Genomic DNA, 23169 nt, shown 5'->3' with positions numbered 1-23169 from the left:
TCTCTAGCTGCATCACAGATGCGAAAGCTCTGTTTATTGTAACAGTTCATTCAAGATTAATATGAAGCCTGTTTAGTCATTGGTGAGGCCATATGAACTACCCAAACCTCTAATGTCAAACTGGGACCGTTCTCACTCTATGTCCTGAGGTAATTACACTGGTGCATCTTTTTAAAAGTGGACATTTGGTTTGTAATAGGGCAGGCCTTTAAATAATTATCCAAAGTGGTATTGCTAAGTGTGACATTACTTAAATATTTATGACAAGTGAACTTTGATTTGCCATTTCACTCAAAGGCAGTGAAAGGCAAGAGGCCAAACCTCACAGCTGGAGGGTTACCATTTGCTTTTGATATGAGCTTGGACCAAAATTTACCATGGCTTTTGGGTCATTTTCACATATCCTCAGCCAAGCAAAAATACAATCACTGTGAGTGGGGCTCTACTAAAGTATTTGGTGTCAAAAAGGGACCTCATCCTTTATAATAGAGTCATATCCAATGCAATGGGCATTTATGGATATATTACACCTCCAATATGTGTAGGTTTTATAGGACTGTAGATGTTTCCTGCTAACCTGACAACCCTAGAAATGCCGGTATTGTGCTAACAGGGACTTTTAAGAACAGCACCAACCAAGTCTCATCTTATGGAATTCATTCTGGAAACATTTCCTTCAATTACATCTCTTATCCATTTCATACTGAAAGGCTTTTTATCACATCCTCAATTTGCAGCAATATTTGAATATCCAAGATGAATTTAGCCAGTGCAATGAGATGCATGATAAAAACATAAAATGACAAGACAGTTTCATTCATCTTATCATTCATGCTGTCTCATTAAGCCACTCAGCATAAAAGAAAGTTGGCCTTTCTGAGGAGCAGACAGGAGAGTTCTTAGAACCTGGTCTTTCTGAGCTGGTGGGACGATGTGGCTGCAGAGGGGATTAGGTGTCCAGGAGAGACAAGAAAGGAACTGGAAAATAATTCAGGCTTCTGCCACTGTGGTCACAAAACTCTTCTTTCTCTTCCCCAGTTTTGCTCAGCACCTGTACACGTAATTGTGGGTCACCTGTATGGGTAAATGGGACTGAAACACTGGTACAGCTTGGGGAGTCCTTTCTGCACCGCGTTCCCAGGAGCACAGCCTTTCTGCCTGAAGTGGTTGGCTGCGGCCCCTGCTCTGTGTGTAGCATGCTGGTCCGAACTGCCTGCCAATTATTCAATGGTTATGCTGAGGGAGAAGCAGGACACGCTTGTCAAACAGGTTGCTGCACTCCAAGCACAGTAATGTCAAATGCACACAATTGCAACTAATTCGAAAACATAGAAAAGCTGCTACAATTAGAGAGCAGCGGAGTAATGCCTTTGTTGTTTCTGGAGAGAACCCAAATTACATCCCGTGTATCTCGGCCACCTAGTATACACACACATCTTTCAGTTTATTGCAATGCATCATTATGTCCTCATGTTGAGGTCTACCCTCTCCCCACAGGCTGCACAAGGTCAGAGACCCCATGGCTATTTTGTTTACCATTTCACACACCAGGACAATGTCAGAACTCAGAAACTGTTTGTTTAATGAATGGTGACCACGGTATTTACATTTGTAGGGAAAAACTTACACATACATCTTCCCCAATTCCTTGAGACTTTATTCAACCAAGTTAACCAAACACTTGACATGACCTCTAGGTTGTTCGCATTGAATCACCTGGCCAGACGTGGGGGAAATGACACAGTGGCCTTGGAGTGTTTTATGTAAGATGTAACAGCCATGAAGACTTGATTATAAGTCATAGACAAGGAGGCACCTTAGCTGATCAGCTTTTCTGTTTCTTTGTCTTTTGAAAGGTCTACATGTGTCTCATTCTTTATAGACATATTCTGCAACCAAATGATAAAGACTTTTTGGAAATAAGACTTCATTTCTTCCTATAATTTATTCTAATGCTTAATAGCATAAAAGATGACTACCACACTGCTCACACATAACAGACGCTAAATAAATACTATTGTCGTTTTTGTGAACTGAACCCAGCAGTAAAAATGAAAATTGCACTACTAAATATTTGGTGTGAGTTATAGCAGCTCTCCTAAGCTCTTTTTAGTTCAGTTGGGTTTGTGTGAGTTAAATTGCCTTCCTTCTAGTAACCAATTTACATGCAGAGGCAAGCATTTTGAGAGCCATTTCGATTTCACCCTGCTCAGCGTTTCCAGGTAGATGGCTCCCGGAATAAGTCAAATTCTGAGTCACTGGCTGAGTCATTCCCTCAGGACTTGTGCAGGGCAGGCCTTGCATAGTTGTTCCCAGGTTTTCCTCGGTGCATTTGAAAAGAAATATATGCTCTTGCCCTACGCAATGTGCTTCACAGATAGCACCTCTTAAATAAAACTTACTGGATGACCACATTTTTACAGTTTTTTAATTGTTAGACCTATATAACTACTAAGCCTGAAGTATTATTGTGACACATACATTAAGTACTTCCCATGAGCCAGGGGCCAGCACAAAAGCTATTGTTATGATTGAAGCATTTGCTTACTACCCCGCTTTCCACCAGCAAGGAAGGATCGCTTGCCTCCTCTGCACAGAACTATGTTTGAGACGTCATCTCATCCAGGGTCAAGAGCTAAAGGTTAGAAGCATTATTTGTGAATAAGTTTGGCCTTAAACATTTTTTAAAAGCTTGATTGTGGTATAAATGACATATAACATACATATTCCACATATTAAAAATGTACTATTTGATAAAGTTTGACATGTGTATAAACCAGTGAAAACACCACCACAAATTAGGATAGTGAACGTATCCATAATCCCAAAAGGATTCCTCCTGTCCCTTTGTCATTCCTGTCCCCCATCCCCCATGCCCCAACCCATTCCCAGGCCACCCAGGTTTGGTTTTTTTTGTCATTATAGTTTACATTGTCTAGAATTTCATGTAAATGGAATCTGGTAGTATGTTCCCTTTGTCTGGCTTCTTTCACTGAGCATACTCAAGTTAGGTTCACCTAAATTGGGCATATATTCATAGTTCATTCCTTTTTCTTGTTGAGTAGTATCCCATTAATGAATACAGTACAGGTAATCTATTCATCTGTGGATGAAAGTGACTTCTTTCTAGTTTTTCTTTAACAAGAAAAACTTGAAGCTGCTATGAAGAGCTTTCATGTGTATGCCTTTGTATGGACATGTATTTCCTTCCTCTTAGTGAAACACCTGGAAGCAGAACAGCAGAACCATATGGACAGGTGTATGTTTAGCTTTTAAAAAATGTCTGTGTCATTTTTCATTCCCAATAGCAGCGTGTGAGAGTTCCCATTCTTCACATCCTCACCCGAATGTGGCATGGTTATCTCGTTGCAGTTTTAATTTGTATTTCCCTAACGGGCAGCGATATTGAGCATCTTCTAATGTATTTACTTGTTACTATAAATAATATAATAATATAACTGATGTCTATATTCTTTGGTGAGGGAGCCTGTTTAAATCTTTTGCCCAAGTTTCTATTGGGTTTGTTTTCTTACAACACAGTTTTTAAAGCTCTTTACATTTTCTGGATACAATTCTTTCACGAGATGTATGATTTAAATATATTTTTTTCTCAGCACGTGGCCTACCTGTTCACCCTGTGGAAGGACCAGAAGTTCTTAATTCTGTTGAAGTCCAGCTTAACAGTGTGCTCTTTGAGGGTTATACTTGTGATGTTATATCTATGAAATCTTTGTCTAACCAAAGTTCAAAGGTTTTTTTCCTTATATTTCCTTATAGAAGTTGTACAGTTTTAGGTTGCATATTTCAGCCTATGGCTCATTTTGGAGTCAACTTTTGGACACAGTACAAGATATGAATGCAGCCTATTTTATTTTGCATCTGAATATCCATCCAGTTGTTTGAGCACGGCTTGTTCAAAGAGACACTTTTTTCTCCTCTGCGTGGCTGTTGTGCCTCTGTCAAAAATCAGTTTCCCAGATAAATGTAGGTTTACTTCTGGACTCTCTATTTTGTCCATTGCTCTATTTGTCTATCTTTACGCCAACACTACCAATCCTGATTATTAGAGCTTTCTGATACATATTGAAAGCAGGTAGTGGTAGTCCTCCGACTTTGCTCTTTTTTTTACAGTTGTTTAGACAACTCTAAGTGCCTTGCTTTTGAGAATCAGCTTGTCAATTTCTACACAAGCACAGCTTTGATTGGTGATAACCTGTAACTACAGATTGACTTAGAGAATGAATATGTTATTAACTATGACTCTTCTGACACATGTGCATACCATCTCTCCGTTTATTTGGGTCTTACATGATCCCTGTTGACAATGTTTTGTAGTTGTCAGTGTACAAGACTTTCACAGATTGTGTCAGATTTATCTCTAAGCACTTCATGAATTTGAGACTATTGTAATGGTACTTTTAATAAAACTTAATTTACAATTGCTCATTGCTAGCACGTGGAAATATGGTTGATTTTTGCCTATTTATCCTGTATCACATAACATTGCCAAACTCATTTATTAGTTCTAGTTTTTTTGTAGAGACCATCACATTGATTAATTACAGAAACAATCACTGTCTGTGAAGAAACAGAACATTTGATGAGTAATATTGGTCTGTCTCCTTGTCATTTCTTGTTAGGTCCTAGTACCAGGGCAGTGCTTGCCTCAGCCAACACTTTCCATTATTTTCTCATTCCATGGTTTCTGACAAAAACGCTTCTGCCATTCTTGTCTTTGTTTCACTATTTCTGTTTTTCCATCTAGTTGCTCTTAAGGTTTTTCTTTTTATTATTATCTATCTAATCATGCTGTGCCTCGATGCTGCTTTGTTTGCTTACTGCATTTGGAGTTCTCTGAGCTTATTGGATTTATGGGTTTATAGGTTTTACCAAATTTGAAATTTTTTCTTCCATGATTTCTTCATATATTTTCTATATCTCATTCTTATTTATCTTTATTCTTTATTCTAGGGACTCCAATTATACATGTATTACCCCAATTGACATTGTCCCTAGAGCTCACCAATGCTCTGTTCATTTTATTTTACTTTAAAAAAAATTGCATTGATTGATTTTTAGAGAGAAAGCAGAGAAAGTAGAATGAAGAGAAAGACAGTGTGGGGTGAGGGGAAGGGAAGGGAAGGGAGAGGGAGCGATAGGGAGAGAGGGAGAGAGAGAGAGAGGGAGGGAGAGAGAGAGAGAGAGAGAGAGAAAGAGAGAGGGAAACATCCATTTGTTGTTCCACTTACCCATGCATTCACTGTTTGCTTTCTATATGTGTTCTGACTGGGGATTGAACCTGTAGCCTTGACTCATTGGGATGATGCTCCAACCAACTGAACTACCCAGCCAGGGCAAGTGTCTGTTTGTTTTTTTTAAAATATCTTCTTTCTTTCTGTGTTTCATGTTCCATAGCTTCTATTTCTATGCCTTCAGTCATTTCATGTACAATCTAATCTACCATTAATATTAACCAGTGTAGTAGACACCTCACACATTGCAGTTTTCAACTCTAGAAGATTGATTTGAATCTTTTTTATCTTCCACACATCTTTTTTGAGCCTATAGAATACAATTGTAACTATTTTAATGTCCTTATCTGCTAGTTCTAACATGTGCTGTTTTTTTTTATATTTTTATTTATTAATCTTTAGAGGGGAAGGGAAGGAGAGAGGGAGAGAAATATCAATGTATGGTTGCCAGAGAAATATCAATGTATGGTTGCCTCTGCCGAGGACACACAATGTATCATGTGTCCCCTGCCGGGAACTGGCCTGCAACCCAGGAATGTGCCCTGACTGGGAATCGAACCGCGATCCTCTGGTTTGCAGGCCCATGCTCAGTCCACTGAGCTACACCAGCCAGGGCAACTGAGCTACACCAGCCAGGGCCTAACATGTGCCGGTTTTGAACCAGTTTCAATGAACTAATTTTTCTTATCATAAGTCCCATTATTCTTCATTGCATGCCTGGTAATTCCTTATTGGATTCCAAACATGGTGACTTTTGTCTTGTTGGGTGACTTTTATCTTGTTGGTAAAAGGGAATATTTCATATCCCTTTTACTGTTATTGAGCTTTGTTCTGGAATGCAGAGAAGTTACTTGAAACAAATCGATCCTTCCGGGTCTTACTTTATGATTGGTCAGCTGGGTCCGGGGCAGCACTCAGTCTGAAGCTACTAAGTGTTCCTCACTACTTGGCCAACTGCTCAGCCACTGCCCGTTGCCTGGGAATCACAAGATTTTCTGGCTGCTGGGAACAGAGGCTATTCCTAGACCTGTCTGAGCACCAGGCACTGTCACTTCTCATCCTTTTGAGTACTCTTCCCTGTCCTCTGCTGGTGGCCTCACACACCTGTGGTGGTCAGTACTCAGCTGAATTCTTGAGGGGGATCCTCTTCGGCTCGTTGGGTTTTGTCTACCTGGGTTTCCTTCCCCTCACTGTGCGTTACTCACAAGACGTGAAAACAACGTAAGTGTCCTTTGACAATTGACTGGATGAAAAACGTGTGGTATATATGTATACAATGAAACACTACTCAGCCATAAAAAGGTGAAATATTGCCATTTTGACCACATGGATGGACCTTGAAAGTATTTTGGTAAGTGAAATAAGTTAGAAGGAGAAAGAACTATGATCTCACTCACATGTGGGATATAGAACTAAAAACAACAAATGAACACGCCCCCTAAAAAATTTACAGATACGGGCAACAGAATGGCGGTTACCAGGAAGAAGAGGGGTAGGAGGAAAAGAAGATAAAGGGGAATCAGTCAAATATATGGTGATGAAAGGAGACTAGACTTTGGGTGGTGGGCACACAATTGAGTATTCAGATGTCATATTATAAAGGTGTACACCTGAAATGTATATAATATTATTAACCAATAGCCATCCTTTTAGTAAACATTGCTTGAGCTCCTACTATAAGCTAGGCATTCTGCTAGGCTGAAGATTCAATAACAAATAACATCATCCCTGCCTGCAGGACTGATGCTCTAATTAGAGAGCAGATGGGTAAACCGAGAGAGTGATCAGCAGGATCAAAGGCCCTGTGCTGAGAGAAGGCACGGCACCTTGGGAAAGCATGACAGGTTCTACACAGTTCACAATCTAGGAGAGAAAGATGCTCATGTAAAACAACATCCCTAAATAGTGTGAGCCCACGGTGGTAGGATTGGATGATGATTATAACAGCTAAGGTTTGCTGAGCTGTCACAACATGTCAGTCACTGCTCCTTTCCTCGTTGAGTCATCAAAATAACTTTATGTGGGGTAAGCATTGCTATTATCTCCTTTATAGATGAGGAAATTGAGACAGAACGGTTAAGTGATAAGCCCAAGGCCATATTCATTGCTCTGGTTAAAGGCCAAACTCATTCAAACTCTTTCTTTGACCACACATTCAGTAACCATATTTCTTTCCATGGCAGTCAGTGGCATATTTATTGACAGCTGACCATTCCTTTTGAAAGAATTCACCACATAATAGAGAGCAAACAAAATAATCTGTACTTGAAAACTCAGTTCGCAATCTTTTTTCTTCCTAGAGCATCTTCTGGCAAAAGATAAATTCTCATAGATGGTTTCTGTTTTTACTCCTGTTCCCTTTGTGTTAAAGCAAAGCCTACCCTTTACTTTCACTGACCAGCTGGCCATCTAATCTCCTTCTCCATTTTGCCAGAATCACCACTTGCTTCTCTTTTCTTTTTAGAATTTTCCCTTTGGTACCATGGCTCTGTTCTGGAAAATGCTAGTCAAAGTTTTAGAAAATGGCATGTTTTGCAAGCCCCCACAATTTTATTGAGTGCTTGACGTTCACTTGCTGAACACAATTTGTTTCAAAAGACTTCTAATTTTTTATTCATGCAACATTTTAATTGAGTGTTTACTATGTGCCATGGGCAAATAATAGAGAGTATTATTAGCTTGATTAGCATAGTTCACCCCCAAAAATGAATCATGCCCATAGGAAGCTTACATTCCAGTGTGTGTTGGGGGGAGTATAGACTACAAATGTATAATCAAAACATAGTAGGCTAAATGAAAGCATAAAAAACAAAGAAAAAGCAGAATTCAGTGTGTGCTTATATGTATAGCAATTCATATATGCCTATAATGATCTCATTGCAACAAACAGGCACAAATTAGTTTGGGCTGCTCCTCATCTCAGATCTAGTTTGGGTGCTCCAAACAAGAACAGTTCAGAAATTTGCTTTGGGTAAATGCTTTATATTTTATTTACTTTAATATTTATCATTATATTCTTATTTACTTTGAAATGTTTTATTGTAAACATTTTAGACTATTTTTACTAAATTTCTACCACCGGTCTGAAACTCAGTACTTGCTCTACAAATATGACATCTGTCCAGAAGGTATCCAGCTATGAACTATGAAAAATACAGACATTTACTGAAGAAGATTCAGTATACAAGAAACATTGTACATAAGATAATGACAACTCATTCCCCTTCAAAGTAGGCACCTTGGGACCTCACACAGTTCTCCCCATCACTGTCAGCTGCCCTGTCCTATTTTCCTGAATCTCAACAACAGCCTGAAACCTCTTCCCTTCAAAGATGATTTTAGTTTTGGGAAAAGCCAAAAGTCACAGGGCACCAAATCTGGGCTGTAGAGGGGCTGAGTCACCTGGGTGATTTGATGTTTCACCAAAAAACTCTGCATAAGATGTGACGTATGAGTGGGCACATTGCCATGATGAAGCTGTCAGTCACCAGTTGCCCATAGCTGCAGCCTTCTGAATCATCCAAATAGTTTTCAGAGAGGGATGCTCAAGCACAATGCAAAATTTGATGCAGATTTGTTGCTCTACTCTCTGTCATTTTGAATGTGATGGCCACACAGTACACATGCTTACTCAATGGCATCTACCACCCCCACTGACTAGTACCGTGAAGTCATCATTGTTCACACACATGCATTTCAGTCCACTCTCCTTGGCTGCTAGGTTACATCAATGTCGTGCAAACAGTTCTCGTTATATTAACAATGGCTGGACCTTTTCCAGACAGACCTTACATGAATAAAGAGAAATAGCCCATGGCTCACTTTATCTCCAGACTGTTGCCTATATCTGATGAGTCACTCGAACAGTATTAATTTTAAAGTAGTAATTCAGTTGGAGGCAGCCAAATATTTAAGTATGTTCTCTCCTTAAAGATTAAGACTAGACAAATAACAGAGTTATAATCATGAATTATATTCAACAATCCCCTTTGTCTACTCAAAGACTAAACCTTCTTGGGTAAAGAGAATAAATAATTTGAGTAGTCACCTAAAGAAATTTGGTGAAAATTCCATATTTGTACTGTTTTAGAAAATGACAAAGAATCAAGTATTCACTACTGGGCAGAGGGTGGGAAGCCGGAAGTAGTCAGTGATTGGAAGAGTTCGTCTTTGGCACCCTCCTCCACCTCCCTCTCTCCCTCCCTGCCCAGGGCTGCTGGCTATACACAGAAAGTTAGGAGGCACCTGTGGTGTGACTGCAGGTGAAAGGAGGGTGCGTGACTTTGTACCTCACCCATTAGTGACTGATGCTCAACATGCCTGTTTATTGAATCTCTACAATTACACAGGTAGTAAGAATTCAAGTTATCAGAACTCTGATAGCTAATACATGGTACATGGTAGGTACCAGTCTGGGCACTTTACGTAAGTTGACCCTTTGAATCATTGCCACACTTGTGAGGTAGGAGGAGAAAACTGGAGCACATTTAACTACTGACGGGTGGAATTTGGATTCTCACCCAGGCAGTCTGGTTGCAGAGTCCCACCTGGACTAGGCTGCATTGCCTTTCAAACGGGAAGGAAAGTAATCCTCCACTTCTGCCCTTGAGCTCTCTAGTGCAGGAGGAGAAACAGATGCCGTCATTTACTCAGTTGTTCCTTCCTTCACTCAATGTCAATGAGGCATCTGCTGTACATTGAGAACTTTGTGTCTTGGAGCTTGGCACACTTATTGTCCCTATGGAAGGTGAGACGCATACCCTTTTAGAGAGTGTGGCATGCCCAAGATGGAGGCATTATGGAGCATTATGGGGGCCTGAACAGGAAGCGATGAACATAGTCAAAGAGAGAGAGCTTACTGGTGGTGATAGTTAAGCTTCATTCCTTAGGACAGATTTCACATCTCCTGTTTAAAATATGGCTCTTGGGAGACTTACTATTTTTGACTTGGATCAGCCATTTTACAACTGTTTGGATTAATTCTTCTTTCCTGATGAGCAGCAGGTGAAGAAAGCAGGTACGCAACAGATGAGAAAGGGGAATTGGCGTTGGCAGCTGGCGCCGAGAGAGGGCCCCCCTGGGTGGAGGAGGGCGCAGAAACTTCTGAAAAAGACCCCTCCCGCTTCTCAGTTGCCCATTTCTAATTCCTTCTCCAGCACGCCCTGCAGGGTCCACCTGCCCTGAGAATGGGTGGAGTTCCAGGATGACTACCTTTCTTGCTCTTATTCTTGGTCAAATTCTCAGATCCTGATAGAGAAACCCACTGTTTTGCATCAGTACATTTGTTTAAAAGTAATTTTTAATACTGTGTCCTGGGGCTATATACATCTCTTTGAAATCAGAGATATTTCCCCCCTAGTTCTGACTGTAAAATGGCAGACGTTCCAAAAACAAAACAAAACAAAACTCAGTTGCATGTAACTCTGAGCTGTCCATGGGTTGGGAACTTAGGCTGCCAGGAAAATTCTTCCTTTCCCATGAGGGGAACACGACCTGGGGAGTTGTCTGTCTGCATGATGTATGTGGTCTCTCTCTCCCAAGAGAGGGCATGAAGGCCAGTTTTCTCTCTCATGCAAAGAGGCCATGTGGATTGTGATACGGAGCTGCCATTCTCTATATTCTAGGGATACAAACAGACCTTTGCAGCCTATGAGTGTTTGATATAAACATAGGTACTTACTAACTATAAGGAAGTAAAGCATATTAGTAACTTTAAATAACATCCTTATCAATTAAGAGCGAGAGAGTGAAGATGGGCAGAATGCAATTTTAGGAGTTGTAGGCAGAAAAGCTCTTTCTGAGAAGGGACCTTTAAGCAGAGCCCTTTATGATGTAAGAGAGCAAAGCCAGTGCCAAGATGTGGGGGGAGAGGGGAGCCAGGCTTGTTTGGTGTGGGCCCTTCGCTGTGCAGACTGTGGGGAGGGTAGTAGCACAAGGCACATTGTGTGTAGCTTTGCCTGAACAGAGAAACTGTCTTCTTTAGGAGATTTACCATCTCGGCTGCTTGTCACTGTCTCCTCTGTTACCGCTCTGCCACCAGCAGGTGGACTTCCCAGCAGGGACACACAGAGAACAGGTCCTGGGACACACAAGGGCTGGACTTGGATAAAGAGGAGAGGTTGGAATGGGACCTGGCCTGACTCGAGGTTGCCACAGTTATGGGTCCTGGGAGGGTCCAAATATGGTGCAGAGATAGAAAAGCAACAAAGACGGACTTCACATACTTCAAAATTTCATTCCAGGCTCTGGAGCAGAGCCTCTGTCCCTTTCCTCCCCTCCTCCCCTCCTCCCCATGTTCACTTCTCCTCCCCATGTTTCCTGTAGGAACGCACGATGATGTAAACCCTACCCTTCTTCACGATGCTCTCTCAGCACTGGTGTCCGCAGTGACTCCAGGCAGAGCATTTTAATGCTTAGCTCCCCCCTGCTTCTGGACTTGCTCTTGAACCTGCTGCCAGCTTTAGTCCTTCGGGTACCAGAAGCTGACAGGGAGACATGGAAGCTAGCTGCCTGTCCCCCCCTGGTGACTGAGAATGGTGACTGTGGGTGGGGGTGCAGGGATGGGGTATTTATGTGCTTGCTTGCTTACCCTCTAATTCCATGCAGACCCAAAGTCTTCTTTGAACAACCTTTTGCTTTCAGAGCCCATACCTCCCAAAGGTGCATGTGCGAACCCTGGAAGGGGTGTTGGGTTGCTGCAGTGAACAGTTTTAACCAGAGCCGGGGTTCCCCTGCAGCAGCTTTCTCTATCCTCAATGCTGAGCAGCTGCAGGCAGCTGCCAACCCGTCACCCGCCCAGGGACTCAACTGCGGAGTCCTGCGTCACAGAAGCATTAGAGCGGAGCCCCGAGAGCTATTTATAGAAATCTCTCTCTTAGAACAGAAACATGGACACAAGAGAATTTCTGAGCCAGAACTAGGTTCCCTCTCACTTACAGCTTCCAACAGCTCTTTGTTAGTAATCCCCCTGAAGCATATGAGCTGCACCCTTCAGACTTCTGCGGGGCTAGTTATGCAGTGAGAGGCTCTTGCGTGGTGTCCACCACTGGGTCTGCCACAGTCTCTGGAAATCCACACTGCCTTGTGAATTACTGCTCAATTCCCTCCTAGTGGTTAGAATACCTTTACAGACACAGTAACACATTCTTGAGGATTTGAAAACAGGAGGCAGGTAAATGACTGAATAATCGTGTGTTGTGTAGACATACACACAGTGGAATCTGCACAGCTCTCTGTACAAAACGTTCTTGATAATAGTTCTTTCTAATACAGACGCCAGTATAGGTGATATTCTTTCCCGAACAGTATTAGTTTAATGAGTGCAGTAATATTGTACTAATACTAATTAGTATTAGTACTACTTATAAAGGTAGCAATAATACTACAGGCAATAATAATACAGGTAATAGTTCATTAACAGTATCAATTTCATCATTAGGCAATATAGACTAGTATATTTCAAAAGATCTTTGCTCATTAAAATAGCTGAGCTCCATTTCATTTTAATGTTTCTTTAAGACATTGAATTCCTTCCAAATAGCATAAATCATGGTGACAACATTTTGAAATAATCAAATATGTAATTTAAAATGATCACATAATTCTTAAATTACCAGAAGTCATGAGCATGTTAGTTATTCATTTGAGAAAGGTTCAGATTTTTACACCTCACAGGTTTGCCTAGAACACTGAGGTTTCATAAATCGTAGCTGACCCCTGAACTGGTTCCAGAACTACAGAAGACGAGGTACAGGGGTGTGGTGGGGTGGGGAACATGAGAACTACAAAGGTCGGTACAAAGTGTGTCCATTACCCTAACCTGAGTGCCCGATTAAACAACACCTGAGACAAGGACTTGGCTGTAGGGAATTATTATCCTGGGAAGTAGGAATTAGGGAGAGACTGGGAAGCAATATATATATAAATAATTAATGGGAAAGAGTGTTTTTTTCTTATTAGTTGTAGTGCGTGGTTAATTGTACATTAACACAAACACAGTGGTTTAACACAGCACACAACGCACAACACGACTCTGCCATCTCACAGTTCTGTGGAGCAGGAGTCCGAATCAGGTCTCACTGGGCTGCAACCACGGCCTCAGGAAGGCTGTGCTCCCCTCTGCAGGCTCCCGGACGAGGCTCCTCCCTTTACTTCTGTTTCTAGAGGCTGCCTGCATTCTCTGGCCTGTGGCCCTTTCCTCCATCTTCAAAGCTGGCAGCGCCGCATCTCTCTGACTCTTTTTCTGTCCTCACAGCTGGGAAGAATTCTCTGCCTTTGAAACCCTGCATGATTAGATGGGGTCCAACTGGGTCATCTTGGCGACGCTCCCCAACTCAGGGGTTTTCAATTAATCCCACAGGCAAACCCCCTCATGCACAGGTTCTGGGATTAGGATGTGGTATCTCCAGGGGCCATTATTCTGTCTATAGGAGGGGGCAACAGGCAACAGGCAGAGGTTGGGGAGGTTCTCTTCCCCCGGTATGCTGAGGATCACACAGACCGCCTCCACTGCCCACCGGAAGTAAAGAGGCCACAGAATTGATCCGCCAGCTCCTGTGCTCATTGGTTGAGAGTTTCTCCTGCAGATATCTGACCTGGGTCTTCAGGATATACCTGTACGTGGCAAGCGGGCTCGGTGGGTTGGGACACAGAGCACACGGGACCCTGTCAGCACAAAGCGAGAAGAGCTTGCAAGGAAGAGTCTCCCACACCTGCTCTGGAAACAGAGTTAGCCAAGCGGATGTAAAATGGGCAGCAGACAGCTGCTCCGTCCATGGAATGATGGCCCTGGTGATCTGAGAATCACTTAGGCCTGGAACTTGAACAATGGAGCTCAAACCAAGCTCCGCCACTCACTGGGGAGCCTTCCCAAGGGTTCAACCTTTCCTAAACTTTCGTTTTTCCATTTGTTAGAGGTCCCCAGTGCGTTCAGGTGGTTTATGGGAGTTCACTGATTGTGAGAGAGGATCCACACCCCCAGTCCCAGGGGTGAATCATGACTGGCCTAGACCAGCTGTGGTCACTTCATTCCCCTTGGTGAGCAACTGGCTAAGAGGCCGTCTGCTTCCTGGTGAGAAGAAAGCCTTTTGCCTTTCTCCACATTTTTTGTACCTCAGACAACATAAATGAGCCATCTGGACTGGCGACACCTTTCCGAGATGATAAACCAGCAAGCGTGATGATGAGAGTCCTACTGAGCAAAAGCTCTGACGGCCCAAGGCCTTGATGCTGTCGTGAGGCAGCTGAGCCAAACTTTCACGAAAAGAAAAGGAACCTGTACTTTTTTTAATGCTATGACGAGTCTAGTTTTCTCCTGCTTGTGGCCGAACAGGTTCCTAGCTGACTTAGGCAGTCCGGAAGTGACATTTAGTATGAGGCCTAAGGGTCACATGTGAAAAGAGCCAGGGCAAAGCATTCAGGAAGAAGTGGGTTGTGTGAGGACAAAGGAGGTTCAGTAGCTGGAGGTCGGGTAGCTGGAGGGTGGGCTGGGCGAGGGGAGGGGGGCCCAGGAGTTCTAGGAAATGAGCGAAACTGCACCATGTCTGCACGCAGAGGACTTGAGTGTGGTCACGGGGGACTGTAGATCCCATATTCTGGAAATGGAGAAATGGAAAACTTTAAGACCTCATATTTGGATAGGGCTATTAAAATAGAGTTGTTAAAAATTATGCCGAAGCCAGAAACTGCAGGCCTGTAATAAGCAGTTGTTAGCAAAGACGCTTGGGAAGCGAGGAGACTGCTGACTCAGTTGTCTTGAGGAGACAAGTTCTCAACACTCAACCTTTCACAGCTAATTGTTAAGAAGAGAGGTGAGCGGGATTTATACACCACTGGACTTGGAGATCCTTAGCATATAAATCCTGACTCCTGCTGGGTGAAGGCCCCATTGTGTCAGATTGACTTGTTTTGTATTTGGGATTGTGAAAAAGTCCTGGCTGGCTTGCTAAAAGCAATTCTAGAGACATCAGGACTCTAAAAGTGTGATGCCATCTCTTTTAGAATGAAACTATCAATCCAAAGGCAACACAGTAATTGAAAGTGGAACATTACACACAGCCCACTATTTATAATTCCTCAGGGTCTTGAGTTCTTTTTATTTATTTTTTCCTAAGAAAATATTGGGTTGGCCAAAAAGTCCATTTAGTTAATTTCTGAGAAATAAAAGGCACATTTTTCATTTTCACCAATAACGTTACTGATTTGGATATTTTGAGTATGTCGGCTATCTCCTGCTATTGGCTTCTAGTGGGTGGAGGCCAGGGGTGCTGCTAAACATCTTCCAATGCATAAGACAGCCCCACAGCCAAGAATTACTTGGCCAAAATGTCAATAGTACCAAGAAACTTCTCAAACCACTTTGACACATTCAATCAGTCACAGCACATTCTCCATGCAAATGCATAAATCTTTTTTTTGCATTTCAGTTGCATTTTTAACTTTCTTGAAAGAATAAACCCGATATGCCAAAAACGCATAATTTCTTCCATCTTCAATATTAAAATGACTACACAAAAATTCATCGATTTTGATAAGTTTTTTTTAATGCATGCTGATGTCATAGTACAAACAAACAAACTCTACTAGAGCCATCTATGAAAAAAACTAAATGAAATTCATGGCCAGTTCAACATCAAGCCTTTGGCTTTCATCTTTCAGGCCTGATTGAAATAAATGACTCCCTTAATACATTCATTGTAAAAAAAAGTGCCTCTAAATTTGTTTCTTAATAAAGAATTTTCTTGACTGGAATGGTCTATTTGATGTGTTAAAAAAGAATATATATATATCTCACCTTGGCTGCAACGGGGTGATTTACAAGGGAGTCAGAGCTGATGCAGGAAGCACAGTTAGGAGCTCAGAGGAAAGACTGGCAGCCTGACATGGATGGGGGTTAAGGGAGGGCAGTGAAGTCATGGACATGTGGACAGATCTGACGTGCATGTAGGAGGCAGACCTGACAGGACAGGCTGGAGGAACCCAAGATGATGCACTGGGTTTGGGCCTAAGCAACAAGCTAGACAGTGATACAATTTTCGGAAACGGAAATTCAGGAGATGAAGAGCTTTGTGTGAATAAATGGTCTAGATTTGGGCATATTCGATCCAAGCAGAACTACCAAATAGGCAGTTCGATGTACTTAAGTCTGGGGTTCGGCACCGAAGAAAGTGTGTGCACCGTGGAGGGAGCTCACGTGGGTCTCTGGGGCACTCTAATATTTATAGAAATTTGATACCAAAAAGAATAATACCAAGTTTTCTGGCCTGCTATACTCCTCTTTTGGAAGCCCTGCAAATGCACATTTCACTTAGACACACCTATTGTAGAAACCCATCACTCTATAATTCTCAAAAGATGTCCTGTCAGTTATGGAAGTTCAAATAATGGAAGCTCCTGCCAACAGTGACAACCAGGTGTCAGCCCCGGACAATAGTCAAGCCCTATTAACGGTATGACTCAGGTTGTGAAAAGTGGGCCCTGTCTGGGCGCCTAAGACTCCTTTGAAAAGCAAGCCTTTAAAGGAAGATGGGGGCTTGGGGGGCGCGACAGGGCTTGGATCACAGACCACTGCAACATATTGTTTTTCTATTTGTGCGCAGAAGTCAGTTCGCGCGAGGGTGAGTGGGGTCAGGGCTATGAGGAAGGGTGAGCTCACTTGTGTGTTCGCTGCTCTTTGTCGTGTTGGGGTGAGACTGCCTCCAAGGAAACGCAGGATGCTTTGTGTGCCAGCCCAGAACAGGGTGAGTGAGGTTGGTGTGGAGAGGAATGACTATTTTCAGCTGAAGTCTTTGGCTTAATTATCTGTTACAAGTATGCTAATTTGGTCAGCTGTCTCTAAGTGGACAACTTTACCCCTAATTTAGAAGCTTCCCACTATGATGGAAGAATACTTTCTGAAGGAAGTAGGAACGCCCACCCACCAGAGGGGAAGTATGACTTTGTTTTACTTTGTTATTCACAAGCTTTTCCAACCCCCTTTCCATGAATGTGCAAATCAAGGCCCTCCAGCTGTGGTAGGCAGTTACAGAGACAAGAGAAGACAGGTGGGGTACGAAGGGTCACCACAGTGAAAAGCCCTGGGTGCTAGCGAAGGACAAGACTGAGAAAACAAGAGCCTAGCCCCCTGGGGGTTCTTCCCACAGTATATTTATTGCTGGTCAGGAGGTTTGGAGCCAGCTGACCTTCCGTCCCCGGATGAGCTGGTAGTCATGCAGCTGGTAGTCATGCAGTTCATTCCCTTTGAGGGGGAATGAACAAGGGGGCTGGCAGGAGAACAGCCCTCCAGCATTAAGCCCCAGGCCAAGGAGGTTCTGACCTGCGTCAGATACATCTAGACCTCAGTTGTGTTTCAGCTCCAGGCCCAGAAAAGCAGCCAAACCAGACAAGCAATGCCACTAGGACCAGCTGCCCCGACCAATCAGTGGAGACCACGACCCTAAAAAGCCCACCTAGAAAGCTAATAAATATTCTGTTGAAATCCCTGATACCTCCCCTAAAATCTCCACCCTTAAAAGACCTTAGGACCGAGGACCCACAGCTCGGCCTCTTCCCTCTTCCCCTTGCCTCACCACCCCATCCCATTACCTTTACCTGCCTCTCTCCTAAGCTCCAAGGGCCCTTCTTTGCCTCTGTAACTTGTTTCCTGAGCCCAATTCTTCTACCACATACTAGTTCTACTTCTGTGACTTTCTAAATAAAATTTCTCTCATAGTCTGAGTCTTGACTCTGAATTGTTTCCAAGCCAAGTACTGAGGCTCGTGAACTGAGGACCTGTCTGACCCCCCGGTCCAACTCCTGGTGCTGGTCTCACTGCAGCCTACACAGATGCCCTGACACGCCTTCCCATCACCCCAGTGCCATAGAACTGAGCGGGAAATGGATGGCCATCTGGGCATTGGAGAGGATGGGTGGATTAGGCTGGCAGTCCTCTTTCATACCCTTGGAATATACTCTTGAGAGCTTCATTTGTGTTCGAGCAATACCAATACTAAGTAAGATGTGATGTTTCTCTCTTGAGGTTCAGTGTTCTTAACTCAGGTTAGTGCACACCCCTGGATGTGGGTGTTAGAATGTAGGTCTTATATATACATGTATGGTGAAGCTGGGAGACAATTGCCATTGAAAAGAGAGCTTGTTATACTCACAGATGCTAGGGGGTGGCAAATAGAGAAGCGTCAGATTTGGTCAGGGGTCAGAGGGAGGACATGGGGGCAAGAGCCTTTCACTGTGGTTTCTGCAAAAGGAATGGGGGAGGCAGGGTAACCAGAGTTAGGTTGGCTAGTTTGAATCATTTCAGTGGACGCTGAGGGGTGCTGTCCCTAGTTGTCTGGTACCTGGCCCCAAGGACAGAAGGATACCAGCCCTGAGTGTGAGAGCACAGAGGATATGGTAGGGGTGTGGGCTCTGCATCGGTTAGTTGGCATATCAAAGGCAGGTGCTCACAAGTGAGTCTTTCACTGCCTCCAGCATAGCCCTGGGCAGGACTATCCCTCCAGCATCAGTAAGTCCCTCCCTGCTCCCCGTCAAAGCTTCAGAAACACAAGGTTAATACAATATGAGTCACAGTTCTCTGAGCCTTGGGGCTTACTCTGGAGTCTCAGTTTACTCTGCTAAGTGAAGTAATAATACCTTGTACTCAAGGTAATTGTTGAGATTAAATGAGACTATAGATGAGAGGTTGGCACAGTGTCTGGCACCTGCCAGGTGCTGAATGAATGGTACACACGTTTATTCAGTGGTGGCCGGATCGTGAGTTCTGGCTACAGAGGTTGGCGTTGCTCTGGTTACAGAGTTTGAGGGTTGCTTCATGGCACTGAACAAGGCAGGACAGCTTGTGCCTCTTTGGCACCATTCTCCTGGTTGGAAAGGAGTCCCCACCTGTGTCCAGAGGTTTCGTTTTTTCTTTTTAATTATTTTAAATACCCACAGAGGTGCTTAGCACATAGGTGATGGTGTCAGTTTTATGAATCCATAGGTTGAACTGAATCCCTTTACTATGGGGAAATTTTGAGGGAGTAAGTGGTTTCTTTACCTTTCACCAGCAGATTGAGTAGTCAAGCCTTTTCTGAAAGCCTTCCATTGACTGATTAATGGATCAATTCTCCACTAACCTTTAGCAATAAAAGACATGGTGCTAGTGAGGATGAGGTCTGGAAATCTTTCCATTTTAGTTCATACCCACTTGTGCCATTTCTTTCCTTCCTCGGTGAATATTCATTTATGCCTGAGGCACAGAGAGGAAGCAATTTACATAAAAGAATTAAATGGAAGGGAGCAGAACAAATGAAGCTCGGGGAATCTCATGTTTTCCTTGCACTGTGACCAGTGTTTGCTCTTATTTTAGATTTCTCTCCACTTTTGTGAGTGTGCAAATGAAAATGCCAAAAGAAGAAAATGACGCCTGAGGCCAGAGAGAGGCTGTCCTGGAGAGTAATTAGTTGCCTATTTTAAATTTCCTTTCCTTTGACCCGAGGGCTCTGTGCAGCTCATAATTATTCTGCAGTGTTTTCAGACCAAGGGGATGTTATATCTCCGGTTTGTGGAACAATTCAGAGCACAACAATAGTGTGGATAATTAGGACTTAAAATATTCCTCTATCAGCTGACCTTATCTCTCAGCTGTCATCTCTCTGTGCAGTCCCAGCTTCTCCTGGTTCAAGGTCAGAAGCAGGTCAGTTTCAGGTACAGAGAGTTGTTCTTTTAAAAAGGCCATGATTGTCCCAAACCTAGTCCTCACTACCCCGCTTCAGGTACCCTCCAGCTTGTTCTTTCCAGTTTTTGTCCCAGTCCCGCAACCCAGTGGCCAGCCTGGTACAGGGGAAACACACGTACGGTGAAGTCAGAGTAGAGGACTTGGCTTTGAACTTGGGCACACTGTTGAAGCTTTCTGAGTCTGAGCTTCTTGGTCTGTAGGATGGGGTCAGTGGCACCCAGGCAGGTGTGTTTCTGAAAGAGATGAGGTCAAAGCGCCACCCCTGACTCCCCAAGCCGCCTCTCCCCTGGGGCTGTGGTGGCTTCTCTTGGTCTATAGGGCACAGAGGCCTTTCCAGCCAATGTACCAGGCGCAGCTGGGACTGAAATCCTTGAACAACTTCCAGCCAGGTAAAGTGGGCTGGATCCGTTTTATTGACACACAGACACATGCACGGCAGGTTGGAAAACCTGCCCAAGATTATAGTGCCAATCTGCAGTAGGGCCAGGCCTCCAGTTTGTTGGCTGAACCCAAAGCTTACATTCTTTCCTCTATAGCAGGGGCATGAAACCCAAAGAAACCCACTTTAGTAGTTGAGAGATTAGTAAGAACTCAACAACAAGCAAACATAAATAGCAACAACAATGAAATGAAAACATTCCAACAACAGTGAAATGCAAATGACACTGGAGAAGATTCGTGAAGGACTTTCAGCCTCCAGGCCCTTCAGTGTAGATGGATCATCGTGGTGAGGGGTGCAACCGACCCTCCTGCTCCTGGGATTTGTTGGATCCTGTATTGTAGCACCCACTGTGACTCTGATCTGTGGTCCCTCAGAAAAGACAATTATGGTCCCTCTTGTGGCAAAAATGAGTGACCAGGGGATCAGACAGGGCAGCATCCAGCATGTACCTTGTCTGCTGTACATCGTACTCCCGATGTGCTCAGGACGGACCCAGCCGAGTTATGGCTTAATGAGGCTGGCAGAGTGCCTCCCGTCACTACGTGTGGGAAGGCGGTTTCAGTGATGAGAAACCTGACAGTCGGCTTGCTCAGCCTTCTTGTTGCTCAGCCACCTCCTCCTCCTCCACTGTCTCCATCCCATATCCAACCTTGATTGCTCCAGCTCTCAGGGTCATGCCATGGGGACAGCTCCCATAAGCTATCTGGTCATAGGCTTTCAATGTCCCTGAGGTAAAAGCAGAGCTTTTGATGAGCTTTTAGCAACTGGGCAAATACTTTGAAAAAAAAAATGCCTGCAGCAGGCAACAAGGCATAATTAAGACCAGAGGAAGACAAGGGGTCAGCTTCCTCTTCCCTGAACCAGAGCAAGAGTCAGCCTGTGGTACAGCGAGAGGGGACACCAGATGGTGCTGTAAAGGGTAACACACTAGACAGTCAGACCCTAGGAGTTGTTTTTGTAAAAGGTTCAACCACATCCTGTGCGAGACAACCAGTAGCGGAGGTGACGGAACAAGGTCAGAAGCTGCTGATGTTATTCAGAGGGCTGCAGGTTCCTAGACTGCATCCCTCTTCTGAAGCAAGGAGACAATTTAGTGGCCCTCGGCCTCTCATGATTGAAACATAGCTGGGAAGGGCACACTCCGTACACACACTTTCCTTGTCACATACCTCCTCTTCCCGTTTTCCCACCACCCTTATCGGGAACACTCACGCTGTGTGGACAGTTGGTAACTCTGTGCAGTGTGTAGGTGTGTAGCTTTTAGACCCACTGCCAACTAGATGGGAGTGAGCAGATGCTGCCTTGGTCCTGGTGCATTTTCCTGCTCTCATTCCCTGCTGGTGCTACGAGCAGCACCCGCATTTCAACCAGGCTGAAGTACCTGCCACCCCACAGGTAAGAGAGACTCAGGACCCTGCTAGTCAGGTGTGATCGTCTGAGCCCAGGGATCAATGTGTCTACCTGTGACCTATGGCCCATCCACTCCTCCCCATCTACCTAAAATAATGTTGGAGTTCTTCAACCTCAAGACTTTGCAGACATTCGAAAGGTTTTGTTGAAAAGCACGCTTTAAAATGGAAGCTACGCATGTGTACTGTAGTTAAGAAAACATGTATAAAACAAAGTCAGAAGGGTTTCAGTGGCCATCTCTTATACATTTCCAGCTGCTCCTCCCCAACGGACTGGAGAGGACTTGTCCATGACTGGGGCTAAGGTCGGGGCTTCTCTGTCCTGGCTGCACATTAGAATCACCTGGGCTTCCTCAAACAGGACCAGTGCCTGACTCTGCACAAGGCCAGGGCTCTGGGGGTGAGGGCTGGATAGCTGTGTTGCAAAGAACTGCCCAGACACTTCTGCTTCATGACACAGGCCGAGAACCACTGGCTGAGATGAGCCAACCAGGCTTGAAATTAAAAAGGGTAAATGACTTCAGTCTTAGCACCTGCAACATGGAACATGAAAATAGAAGAGAAAAGAAAAGCATTCACAAGCTTTAGTCTTTATCTTGTCCGTCACCCATGTAAGTGTTAGTCATGTGACTCATTGACACTGGAAATCTACCTGGTTGTGAAATGACGACCACAGTAAGTTTAGTTAACATCTTCCACCTCCTATAAACACACACACACACACACAAAGAGAAAACATTTTGTTTCCTTGTGATGAGAACTTAGGATCTACTCTCAGCAACTCTCAAAAATTATTTCATAACATGTATGAGTCACATCATTAGGTTGTACACCGTAAACTTATAAAGAGCTATAGGTCTATTATAACCCAGTACACTGGGAAAAAAGGTCATTAAAAAACCTACCAAAAATACATCCCACTGGAGGGTAAATGGAATCAGTCGGGCTCCCTCACTCAGATATCTGGGCAACTAAGATAAGCAGTGTCCCCATAACCTTGAGTGGGCCCGCATGCGCAGAAGCACTTCTGTTACACAGCATGTTGGCACTCTGCAGGCTTTGTTTGCATTTAGTATATAAGGGAGCTAGGGGCTTCTGGCTGAGGGACACATGACTTGCAGCGTGCATGGATCGCTCACCTGTGAATAAAGGTATGTCAGGCATCCCGATGGCTCCACGTATATTCTTCCATCTGCCTGAATCCAGAGTGGACCTGCCAGGCCTTCACAGGCTGCAATACACTCATAATTAACCCCAAGTTCTGCTCAGAAACCACTGAACATGTACTTGGCAAATTGACCCTCACCCTGGCCACAATGTTTACTAACAATTTCCTCACTCTCCTTAAGCCTCCTC

Source organism: Sturnira hondurensis, unplaced genomic scaffold (assembly GCF_014824575.4).
Source record: "Sturnira hondurensis isolate 20B ecotype Veracruz unplaced genomic scaffold, ASM1482457v3 Scaffold0001872, whole genome shotgun sequence".
Classification (NCBI taxonomy): Eukaryota; Metazoa; Chordata; class Mammalia; order Chiroptera; family Phyllostomidae; genus Sturnira; species Sturnira hondurensis.
This window is presented reverse-complemented; position numbering follows the sequence as displayed.